Source organism: Aegilops tauschii, chromosome 3 (genome assembly GCF_002575655.3).
Source record: "Aegilops tauschii subsp. strangulata cultivar AL8/78 chromosome 3, Aet v6.0, whole genome shotgun sequence".
NCBI classification, from domain to species: domain Eukaryota; kingdom Viridiplantae; phylum Streptophyta; class Magnoliopsida; order Poales; family Poaceae; genus Aegilops; species Aegilops tauschii.
The window spans coordinates 419,914,789-419,928,360 of record NC_053037.3 but is presented as its reverse complement, the minus strand read 5'-3'; positions in this window follow the sequence as shown (position 1 = coordinate 419,928,360).

Here is a 13,572-nt window from a genome sequence, read left to right as displayed (position 1 = left end):
TATGCGACCTAATGTATATACGGCAGCAACCTGAGGAAACGGTCCATCACTTTTGGGCCAGATTCCTCCTTGTTAAAAACAAGATCAAAGATTGCTGCGATGATGACGCGGTTTCAGTATTCTGTCGCAACTGTACGGACGAGGGAATCCTTAATGCCCTCAACCGCCGCCGCATTCTGCGCTTTGCAGATCTGGCACACATCGTACAGAAGTACTGCGCAATGGAAAGCGCCTGGAAGGCCCTGGGAGCTCGGTGGGACCCTCGTGCCTTCAAGCAGCCCACCGGACGGACAAAAAGGTTGCACCCTTACGGGTCACCTAATCATCATCTCATGGACAAAAAAATCAAGCCCTTCACGGGACATAGAACTGTCCTTGACGACCTGCTCGACAAACCCTGTCAGATACATACAACGCCGAATACCGAATCAACACATAGCCTTCGGGCATGTTGGGTACTCCGGCAGGTAGCTAAGAGCGGCGAGGCCATCCTCACCAAGATTACCCCAGAGAGGCACTCTACAGAGGACTCCGATCTCAACGATTTTACGATCTTCGAGACCTTTTCTTCCAATAACCGGCGCAAAAGGGCATTACGCGACCTTACCGAAGTCAACCAGGTAGCAGCGATAAATCCTTGGAACGACATGGCGATAAGTTTTACCGCCGATGACAAGCCAAGCGCCAGATCAGTCCGGGCACCGGCCGCCTTGGTCTTAAACCCAATAATGGATGGTTTTCGGCTCACCAAAGTGCTCATGGATGGCGGCAGCGGACTGAACCTCATCTATGAGGATACGCTCCAAAAAATGCATATGGACAAAAGCTGCATTAAGCAAGCGGCACCACTTTCGGGGCATCATCCCCAGCCGAGAAGCACGATGCTCGGGCAAAATTAAAATTGATGTAGTATTCGGCACACCGGAGAACTATAGGTCTGAAGAGTTACTCTTCCACGTGGCACCTTTCAACAGCGGATATCACGCCTTGTTGGGACGAGACGCTTTCACACGCTTCCAAGCAATACCCCACTATGGATACATGAAGCTCAAAATGCCACGGCCCAACGGAATCATCACCATCACAAGTGATCCGGACATAGAACTTCGCGCTGAAAACAAAACTGCACCCTTGGCCCTCGAGGCACTATTCGAGGCCCTCGCGGCCGAGGAGTTAACCACTCTGCGAACAACAATGGATAAGGACGATGTAATCCTCGACAAGAGATCCAAGTCCACCTCTTTCAAACCAGCAGACGAAATAGTTAAATTTCAAGTGCACCAGACGGATCCTAACAAGACAGCCTCCATCGGAGCACAGCTGGATCCGGCGGTCGACGTTGCTTTGCGAGCATTCTTGCATGAAAACTGGTACATCTTTGCTTGGCATCCCTCGGATATGCCAGGAATCCCGCGCAGACTAGGTAAACACAACCTCAACATAATAAAGGGGTTCAAACCAGTCAAGCAAGCGCTGCGACGATTCTCCGAACCCAAATGACAAGCCATGGGGGAGGAGCTTGCCAAGCTACTTGAAGCCGGGTTCATTAGAGAAATCAAACACCCGGATTGGCTGGCAAACCTGGTCATGGTACCAAAGAAGGACAAATCCTGGCGCCTTTGTGTTGATTTCAAAGATCTCAACAAGGCTTGCCCTAAGGACCCCTTCCCACTACCTCACATCGACCAAATCATTGATGCAGCCGCAGGACACGACTCATTGTGTTTCCTCGACGCATACTCTGGATATCATCAAATCAAGATGAAGGAGTTCGACCAAGCTGCGACAGCATTCATTACCCCCTATGGGCCTTTCTGCTTCAACACTATGCCTTTTGGGCTAAAAAACGCCGGTGCCACTTACGAACGCATGATTCAAACATGTCTAGAAAATAAAATTGGCAAGACGGTGGAAGCCTACGTAGACGATGTATTCATCAAGACTAAACATGTCGAATCATTGGTGGACGATCTACGACTCACATTTGACAACCTCCGGACATACGATATCCGACTCAATCCAGAAAAATGAGTCTTCGGCGTCCCAGCCGGAAAACTGCTCGGGTTCATCATGTCCAATAGAGGAATTGAAGCAAACCCAACAAAAATCCGAGCCTTGTCACAACTGGAAATGCCAACAAACTTAAAGCAAGTCCAAAAACTAGCAGGGTGTGTGGCTGCATTGAGCCGCTTCTTCTCCAGACTAGTAGAAAAGGCACTGCCACTTTATCGCCTGCTCCGACGCACCGACCACTTGAATGGATGGAAGCGGCAACAGCCGGATTGGAAGAAATAAAAACCTTGTTAGCAAGCAACCCAATCCTTGCCGCACCAAATGTCGGCGAGCCTATGTTGCTCTACATATCCGCAACTCACCAGGTGGTGAGCGCTGTGCTCATCGTCGAACGAGAGGAAGAGGGACACAAATTCCCACTCCAAAAACCAGTGTACTATGTATCGGCGGTCCTTACACCATGAAAATCCCGATACCCGCATTATCAAAACATAGCCTATGCGGTCTTCATGGCATCTGGGGAGCTGTGGGAGACTCGCTTGGAAAGGCTGCTATACCAAACATTATTACTTAACTACAAAGAAAGAAAAGACTATAGCAGTCACTAGACTGACTATAGTAGTTCGTCCGGCTGCTCTTGCTTAAATCATTACTCTTCATTCTCCCGTGCTCTAGCAATTGTGCTCCCACTACTTTCAAGAGTGCTCGATCACGGTGGCTTCCAAAGTTCCACTCAACGACATCATAAAAAATCGAGATGCCAGCGACCGCGTTGCCAAATGGGCTATCGAACTCTTACCATTTGAAATAACATACAAGCCACGCTGAGCCATTAAATCTCAGGTGTTGGATGACTTCGTCGCCGAATTGACAGAAGCCGAGCTCCCCAAAGAGTACATCACATACTCCAATTGGGTGATGTACTTCGACGACTCTAAAATGTTAGCTGGATTGGGGGCTGGTGTCATCCTAACATCCCCTACAGGGGACATAGTCCGTTATGTATTACAAATCATGTATACAGACTCCAACAACGCGGCCGAATATGAAGCATTATTGCATGGACTTCGGATGGCCGTTTCTATGGGCATACAACGCCTTGAGGTGCATGGGGATTCGAACCTCGTGATATCTCAAATCAATGCAGATTTCCATGCAAAAGATCGAAGATGGCGGCCTACCGCAACACCGTACTCAAAATATCAGCTCGGTTTGAGGGGCTTGAATTTCACCATGTAGCTCGAGACAGTAATCAGGCAGCGGACCTCTTTGCTCGAATGGGCGCTAAATGAGACCATCCGTGGAAAGGCTTTTCAAGCCATCCGTGGTATGGCATGACGAGAGCGGAAATACCAGTCCGGCACCGATCACACCCCCGGAGGCCGAACACGATTCCGATATCATTCGGCGCTCGGGCACTGAACCAACGCCTTCCGCCCATGTAATCATGGCGGTTATTGCTCCATGAACCGAATGAAGGAAATATGCCCTAGAGGTAATAATAAAGTTGTTATTTATATTTCCTTATATCATGATAAATGTTTATTATTCATGCTAGAGTTTTATTAACCGGAAACTTAGTACATGTGTGAATACATAGACAAACAGAGTGTCACTAGTATGCCTCTACTTGACTAGCTTGTTAATCAAAGATGGTTAAGTTTCCTAGCCATGGACAAAGAGTTGTCATTTGATAAACGGGATCACATCATTAGAGAATGATGTGATTGACTTGACCCATCCGTTAGCTTAGCACGATGATCGTTTAGTTTGTTGCTATTGCTTTCTTCATAACTTATACATGTTCCTATGACTATGAGATTATGCAACTCCCGAATACCGGAGGAACACTTAGTGTGCTATCAAACGTCACAACGTAACTGGGTGATTATAAAGATGCTCTACAGGTGTCTCCGATGGTGTTTGTTGAGTTGGCATAGATCGAGATTAGGATTTGTCACTCCGAGTATCGGAGAGGTATCTCGGGGCCCTCTCGGTAATGCACATCACTATAAGCCTTGCAAGCATTGTAACTAATGAGCTAGTTATGGGATGATGCATTACGGAACGATTAAAGAGACTTGCCGGTAACGAGATTGAACTAGGTATTGAGATACCGACGATCGAATCTCGGGCAAGTAACATACCGATGACAAAGGGAACAATGTATGTTGTTATGCGGTTTGACCAATAAAGATTTCGTAGAATATGTGGGAGCCAATATGAACATCCAGGTTCCGCTATTGGTTATTGACCGGAGACGTGTCTCGGTCATGTCTACATAGTTCTCGAACCCGTAGGGTCCGCACGCTTAACGTTCGGTGACGATCGGTATTATAAGTTTATGTGTTTTGATGTACCGAAGATAGTTCGGAGTCCCGGATGTGATCACGGACATGACGAGGAGTCTCGAAATGGTCGAGACAAAAAGATTGATATATTGGATGACTATATTCGGACACCGGATGAGTTCCGGGGGTCACCGGATAATTATCGGAGTGCTGGGGGGTTATCGGAAACCCGGGGGGGGGGGGGGCTAATGGGCCAACATGGGCCTTGTGAGAGAGAGAGGAGGGGGCCATAGGGCTGGCCGCGCCCCCCTTGAGGAGTCCGAATTGGACAAGGAGGGGGGGCGGCGCCCCCTCTTTCCCTCCCTCTCCCCCTCTCCTTCCTTCCCCTTCCTCCTCCTAGTTGGACTAGGAAAGGGGGAGTCCTACTCCTACTAGGAGGAGGACTCCTCCCCTCCTTGGCGTGCCCCAAGGGCCGGCCGACCTCCCCCCTTGCTCCTTTATATACGGTGGCAGGGGCACCCTAGAACATAATAACACACATTGTCTTAGCCGTGTGAGGTGCCCCCCTCCACCATAATCCACCTCGGTCATATCGTTGCAGTGCTTAGGCGAAGCCCGGCGCCGGTAGCTTCATCATCACCGTCATCACGCCGTCGTGTTGACGAAGCTCTCCCTCGACATTCAGCTGGATCGAGAGTTCGTGGGACGTCACTGAGCCGAACATGTGCAGATCGCGGAGGTGCCGTACTTTCGGTACTAGGATCGGTCGGATCGTGAAGACGTACGACTACATCAACCGCGTTGTCGTAACGCTTCCGCTTTCGGTCTACGAGGGTACGTGGACAACACTCTCCCCTCTCGTTGCTATGCATCACCATGATCTTGCGTGTGCGTAGGAATTTGTTTGAAATTACTACGTTCCCCAACAGTGGCATCCGAGCCAGGTCTATGCGTAGATGTTATATGCACGAGTAGAACACAAGTGAGTTGTGGGTGATAATAGTTATACTGCTTACCAGCATGTCATACTTTGATTCGGCAGTATTGTTGGATGAAGCGGCCCGGACCGACATTACGCGTACGCTTACGCGAGACTGGTTCTACCGACGTGCTTCGCACACAGGTGGCTGGCGGGTGTCAGTTTCTCCAACTTTAGTTGAATCGAGTGTGGCTATGCCCGGTCCTTGTTGAAGGTTAAAACAACACACTTGATGAAAAATCGTTTTGGTTTTAATGCGTAGGTAAGAACGGTTCTTGCTAGAAGCCTGTAGCAGCCACGTAAAACTTGCAACAACAAAGTAGAGGACGTCTAACTTGTTTTTCCAGGGCTTGTTGTGATGTGATTTGGTCAAGACATGATGCTAAATTTTATTGTATGAGAAGATCATGTTTTGTAACAGAGTTATCGGCAACTGGCAGGAGCCATATGGTTGTCGCTTTATTGTATGAAATGCAATCGCCATGTAATTGCTTTACTTTATCACTAAGCGGTAGCGATATTCGTAGAAGCAATAGTTGGCGAGACGGCAATGATGGTACGATGGAGATCAAGGTGTCGCGCCGGTGACGACGGTGATCATGACGGTGCTTTGGAGATGGAGATCGAAGGCACAAGATGATGATGGCCATATCATATCACTTATATTGATTGCATGTGATGTTTATCCTTTATGCATCTTATTTTGCTTAGTTTGTATTATAAGATGATCTCTCACTAAATTTCAAGGTACAAGTGTTCTCCCTGAGTATGCACCGTTGCGAAAGCACGTCGTGTCGAGACACCACGTGATGATCGGGTGTGATAAGCTCTACGTTGACATACAACGGGTACAAGCCAATTTTGCACACGCAGAATACTCGGGTTAAGCTTGACGAGCCTAGCATATGCAGATATGGCCTCGGAACACTGAGACCGAAAGGTCGAGCGTGAATCATATAGTAGATATGATCAACATAGTGATGTTCACCACTGAAAACTACTCCATCTCACGTGATGATCGAACATGGTTTAGTTGATATGGATCACGTGATCACTTAGATGATTAGAGGGATATCTATCTAAGTGGGAGTTCTTAAGTAATATGATTAATTGAACTTTAATTTATCATGAACTTAGTCCTAATAGTATTTGCATAACTATGTTGTAGATCAATAGCTCGCGTATAGCTCCCCTGTTTTATTTTTTGATATGTTCCTAGAGAAAACTAAGTTGAAAGATGATAGTAGAAATGATGCGGACTAGGTCCGTGATCTGAGGATTATCCTCATTGCTGCACAAAAGAATTATGTCCTTGATGCACCACTAGGTGACGGACCTATTGCAGGAGCAGATGCAGATGTTATGAACGTTTGGCAAAGCTTGATATGATGACTACTTGATAGTTTAGTGCACCATGCTTTACGGCTTAGAACCGGGACTTCAAAAACATTTTGAATGCCACGGAGCATATGAGATGTTCCAAGAGATGAAGTTGATATTTCAGTCTCATGCCCATGTCGAGAGGTATGAGACCTCTGACAAGTACTTTGCCTACAAGATGGAGGAGAATAGCTCAACCAGTGAGCATGTGCTCATATTGTTTGAGTACTACAATTGCTTGAATCAAGTGGGAGTTAATCTTCCAGATAAGATAGTAATTGAGAAAGTTCTCTAGACACTATCACCAAGTTACTAGAACTTAGTGATGAACTATAATATGCAAGGGATAACGAAAACGATTCCCGAGCTCTTCATGATGCCGAAATCAACAAAGGTAGAAATCAAGAAAAAGCATCAAATGTTGATGGTTGACAAGACCACTAGTTTCAAGTAAAAGGGCAAGGGAAAGAAAGGGAACTTCAAGAAGAATGACAAGCAAGTTTCCACTCCCATGAAGAAGCCCAAAGCTAGACCCAAGCCTGAAACTGAGTGCTTCTACTGCGAAAGAAATGGTCACTGGAAGCGGAACTTCCCAAATACTTGGCGGATAAGAAGGATGACAAAGTGAACAAAAGTATATATGATATACATGTTATTGATGTGTACTTTACTAGTGTACATAGTATCCCGTGGGTATTTGATACTGGTTCAGTTGCTATGATTAGTAACTCGAAACAGGAGTTACAAAATGAACAAAGACTAGTTGAGGGCAAAGTGACGATGTGTATTGGAAGTGATTCCAAGGTTGATAAGATCACCATCGCACACTCTCTTCACCTTCGGGATTAGTGTTGAGCCTAAAATAAATGTTATTTCGTGTTTTTGTTGAGCATAATATGATTGGGTCATGTTTAATTATTGCGACACGGTTATTCATTTAAAGTCAAAGAATAATTGTTATTCTGTTTACATGAATAAAACCTTCTGAGGACATACACCCAAGGTGAATGGTTTATTGAATCTCGATCGTAATGATACACATATTCATAATATTGATGCCAAAAGATGCAAAGTTGATAATGATAGTGCAACATGTTTGTGGCACTGCCGTTTAGGTCATATTAGTGTAAAGCGCATGAAGAAACTCCATACTGATGGGCTTTTAGAATCACTTGATTATGATTCACTTGATGCTTGCGAACCATGCCTCATGGGAAAGATGACTAATACTCCGTTCTCCGGAACAATAGAGCGAGCAACTGACTTGTTGGAAATAATACATACTGATGTATACGGTCCAATGAGTGTTGAGGTTCGCGGCGGGTATCATTATTTTCTGACCTTCACAGATGATTTGAGAAGATATGAGTATATCTACTTGATGAAACATAAGTCTGAAACATTTGAAATGTTCAAAGAATTTCAGAGTGAAGTGGAAAATCATCGTAACAAGAAAATAAAGTTTCCACGATCTGATCGCGGAGACGAATATTTGAGTTACGAGTTTGGTCTTCATTTGAAACAATGTGGAATAGTTTCGCAAGTCACGCCACCTGGAACACCACAGCGTAATGGTGTGTCCGAACGTCATAACCGTACTTTATTAGATATGGTGCGATCTATGATGTCTCTTACCGATTTACCGCTATCGTTTTGGGGTTATGTATTAGAGACAGCTGCATTCATGTTAAATAGGGCACCATCTAAATCCGTTGAGACGACACCATATGAACTATGGTTTGGCAAGAAACCTAAGTTGTCGTTTCTTAAAATTTGGGGTTGCGATGCTTATGTGAAAAAGTTTCAGTCTGATAAGCTCAAACCCAAATCGGAGAAGTGTGTCTTCATAGGACACCCAAAAGAAACTGTTGGGTACACCTTCTATCACAGATCCAAAGGCAAGATCTTTGTTGCTAAGAGTGGATCCTTTCTAGAGAAGGAGTTTCTCTCGAAAGAAGTGAGTGGGAGGAAAGTAAAACTTGATGAGGTAATTGTACCCTCTCTCAAATTGGAAAGTAGCTCATCACTAAAATCAGTTCCAGTGATGCCTACACCAATTAGTGAGGAAGTTAATGATAATGATCATGAAACTTAAGATCAAGTTACTACCGAACCTCGTAGGTCAACCAGAGTACGATCTGCACCAGAGTGGTACGGTAATCCTGTTCTGGAGGTCATGTTGCTAGACCATGACGAACCTACGAACTATGAGGAAGCGATGATGAGCCCAGATTCCGCGAAATGGCTTGAGGCCATAAAATCTGAGAAGGGATCCATGTATGAGAACAAAGTATGGACTTTGGATGACTTGCTCGTTGATCAGCCAAGCCATTGAGAATAAATGGACCTCCAAGAGGAAGACGGACACTGATAGTAGTGTTACTATCTACAAAGCTCGAATTGTCGCAAAAGGTTTTCGACAAGTTCAAGGTGTTGACTATGATTTTGTCACACGTATCGATGCTTACGTCTATCCAAATCATGTTAGCAATTGCCGCATTTTATGTAATCTGGCAAATGGATGTCAAAACTATATTCCTTAATGGATTTATTAAATAAGAGTTGTATATGATACAACAAAAAGGTTTTGCCAATCCTAAAGGTGCTAACAAAGTGTGCAAGCTCCAGCGATCCATCTATGGACTGGTGCAAGCATCTCGGAGTTGGAATATACGCTTTGATAAGGTGATCAAAGCATATGGTTTTATACAGACTTGCGGTGAAGCCTGTATTTACAAGAAAGTGAGTGGGAGCACTACGACATTTCTGATAAGTATATGTGAATGACATATTGTTGATCTAAAATAATGTAGAATTTCTCTGCAAAGCATAAAGGAGTGTTTAAAAGGAGTTTTTCAAAGAAAGACATCGGTGAAGCTACTTACATGTTGGGCATCAAGATCTATAGAGATAGATCAAGACGCTTGATAAGATTTTTCAATGAGTACATACCTTGACAAGATTTTGAAGTAGTTCAAAATGGAACTGTCAAAGAAGGAGTTCTTGCCTGTGTTGCAAGGTATAAACTTGAGTAAGACTCAAAACACGACCACCGCAGAAAATAGAAAGAGAATGAAAGTCATTCCCTATGCCTTAGCCATAGGTTCTATGAAGTATGCTATGTTATGTACCAAACCTTTTTGTGTACCTCGCCATGAGTTTGGCAAGGGGGTAAGATATTGATCCAGGAGTGGGTCGCTTGATAGCGGTCGAAATTATCCTTAGAATACTAAGGAGATATTTCTCGGTTATCGAGGTGATAAAGAGTTCGTCGTAAAGAGTTACGCCGATGCAAGCTTTTACACCGATCCAGATGACTCTGCGTCTCAATCTGGATATATATTGAAAGTAGGAGCAATTAGCTAGAGTAGGTCCGTGCAGAGCATTGTAGACATAGAAATTTGCAAAATACATACGGCTCTGAATGTACAGAACCATTGACTAAGCTTCTCTCACAAGCAAAACATGATCACACCTTAGTACTCTTTGGGTGTAAATCACATAATGATGTGAACTAGATTATTGACTCAGGTAAAACCCTTTGGGTATTAGTCACATGGTGATGTGAACTATTGGTGTTAAATCACATGGCGATGTGTACTAGATTATTGACTCTAGTGCAAGTGGGAGACTGAAGGAAATATGCCCTAGAGGCAATAATAAAGTTGTTATTTATATTTCCTTATACCATGATAAATGTTTATTATTCATGCTAGAATTGTATTAACCGGAAACTTAGTACATGTGTGAATACATAGACAAACAGAGTGTCACTAGTATGCCTCTACTTGACTAGCTCGTTAATCAAAGATGGTTAAGTTTCCTAGCCATGGACAAAAAGTTGTCATTTGATAAACAGGATCACATCATTAGAGAATGATGTGATTGACTTGACCCATCCGTTAGCTTAGCACGATGATCGTTTAGTTTGTTGCTATTGCTTTCTTCATAACTTATGCATGTTCCTATGACTATGAGATTATGCAACTCCCGAATACCGGAGGAACACTTAGTGTGCTATGAAATGTCACAACATTACTCGGTGATTATAAAGATGCTCTACAGGTGTCTCCGATGGTGTTTGTTGAGTTGGCATAGATCGAGATTATGATTTGTCACTCCGAGTATCGGAGAGGCATCTCTGGGCCCTCTCGGTAATGCACATCACTATAAGCCTTGCAAGCATTGTAACTAATGAGTTAGTTATGGGATGATGCATTACGGAACGAGTAAAGAGACTTGCTGATAACGAGATTGAACTAGGTATTGAGATACCGACGATCGAATCTCGGGCAAGTAACATACCGATGACAAAGGGAGCAACGTATGTTGTTATGCGGTTTGACCGATAAAGATCTTCGTAGAATATGTGGGAGCCAATATGAACATCTAGGTTCCGCTATTGGTTATTGATCGAAGATGTGTCTCGGTCATGTCTACATAGTTCTCGAACCCGTAGGGTCCGCACGCTTAACGTTCGGTGACGATCGGTATTATGAGTTTATGTGTTTTGATGTACCGAAGATAGTTCGGAGTCCCGGATGTGATCACGAACATGACGAGGAGTCTCGAAATGGTTGAGACATAAAGATTGATATATTGGATGACTATATTCGGACACCGGATGAGTTGAGGGGGTCACTGGATAATTATCGGAGTGCCAGGGGGTTATCGGAAACCCCCGGGGGACTAATGGGCCAACATGGGCCTTGTGTGAGAGAGAGAGGAGGGGGCCATAGGGCTGGCCATGCACCCCCCTTGAGGAGTCTGAATTGGACAAGGAGGGGGGCGTCGCCCCCTCTTTCCCTCCCTCTCTCCCTCTCCTTCCTTCCCCTTCCTCCTCCTAGTTGGACTAGGAAAGGGGGAGTCCTACTCCTACTAGGAGGAGGACTCCTCCCCTCCTTGGCGCGCCCCAAGGGCCGGCCGGCCTCCCCCTTGCTCCTTTATATACGGGGGTAGGGGGGCACCCTAGAACATAACAACAGACATTGTCTTAGCCGTGTGCGGTGCCCCCCTCCACCATAATCCACCTCGGTCATATCGTTGCAGTGCTTAGGCGAAGCCCTGTGCCGGTAGCTTCATCATCACCATCATCACGCCCTCATGCTGACGAAGCTCTCCCTCAACACTCAGCTGGATCGAGAGTTCATGGGACTTCACTGAGCTGAACGTGTGTAGATCACGGAGGTGCCGTACTTTCGGTACTAGGATCGGTCGGATCGTGAAGACGTACGACTACATCAACCGCGTTGTCATAACGCTTCCGCTTTCGGTCTATGAGGGTACGTGGAGAACACTCTCCCCTCTCGTTGCTATGCATCACCATGATCTTGCGTGTGCGTAGGATTTTTTTTGAAATTACTACGTTCCCCAACACCGAACCCTTCTTAGCCTACCTTAATAGGCAGGAGCTCCCTAATGACCAGAACGAGGCCCATCACATAGTTTGACGCTCCAAAGCCTACAAAGTTCACGGGAGAGCTCTACAAGAAGAGCACCACTGGAATCCTTCAAAGATGTATCTCCAAAGAGGAGGGGCGGCAGCTCTTGGCCGAAATACACGTTGGCCCCGGCGGCCATCACGCTGCAGCTCGGGCCCTTGTAAGCAAAGCCTTCCGTACATGCTTTTTCTGGCCCACGGCCCGAGCAGATGCACAGGCCCTTGTACAGCGCTATGTCTGATGCTAGCTCTTTTCCAATCAAAGCCATATGCCGCCCACTGCCCTAAGAACTATCCCCATTACTTGGCCTTTTGCGGTCTGGGGGCTAGATATGGTTGGACCCCTTAAAGGGGGAAGCCATAAGAAGAAATACCTACTAGTTATGGTGGATAAATTCACTAATTGGATAGAGCCAAAACCAGTAAAAATAGCTGAAGCCGGACCAGTGATAGATTTCATAACTGGCGTCTTACACCGTTATGGTGTCCCGCACAACATTATCACTGACAACGGTTCTAATTTCACAGTCGATGAGGTAAAAAATTGGTGTGCTAACCTGGGCATCAAGCTCGACTACGCCTCCGTATATCATCCTCAAACAAACGGTCAAGTCGAGCGTGTCGGTGTACAAAACGAGGGGCCCGCTTTTGTACCCCTTTACCTGTGCACGGGCAGTCAGAGCCGCGCCCACGGCCACACCAAGCAGAACGGGGGAGGTGAACCAAGGTAAGACCGAAGCCCAAGATAATCAGAGCAACGCCAAGGCCAAGACCACAAAGAGCAGAGGGACGAAGCAACCTCCCCCGGCAAGACCCTTGCCGGGGCAGCCTCAGCGGCCCCGGCAAGATCCTTGCCGGGACAGCTCGCCCCACACCAACAGAGCGAGCCACCCTTGAACCCACGGTCCCCAACGCCATCATCGACGTGGGGCCAGGGCTCGGGAAGGCACCTCTATGGTGGCATGCAGATCTTTGTGAAGACATATACAAGATCAGATGAGGATTGGAAGACGACGATTCTCGGCACGATCCTTGCCAAGAAAGGCCACCGGACCCCCGGCAAGGCCCTTGCCGGGGACGACAAAGCGCCACGGCAAGACCCTTGCCGGGCCACCCGGCAAGGCCCTCGCCAAGGACGCCAGCGGGGCCACCGCCAGGCCCGCGCCAACCAAGCTTCCACCACCATTCACATGCAGCTGCCAGCCCAACCAGCTGGGCGGGCACCTGCGTGGCAACATGCAGCTCCCAGGCCAACTCATCGAGCACCTGCGTGGCGGCATGCAGATCTTCGTGAAGGCTACGTCACTGCGCCACCTCAGCTGCCTGCCCGCCTACATGGCACCACGCACCTCACTAGCCAGGGCGCGTGTCAAGGTGAGGAGGAGCGGCGACGGACGGGACGGGCCTCGCCCCCGTCCCCAATAAAGCAAGGGGACACCTAAGCTACGCATTAAATGCATATTGTCCTG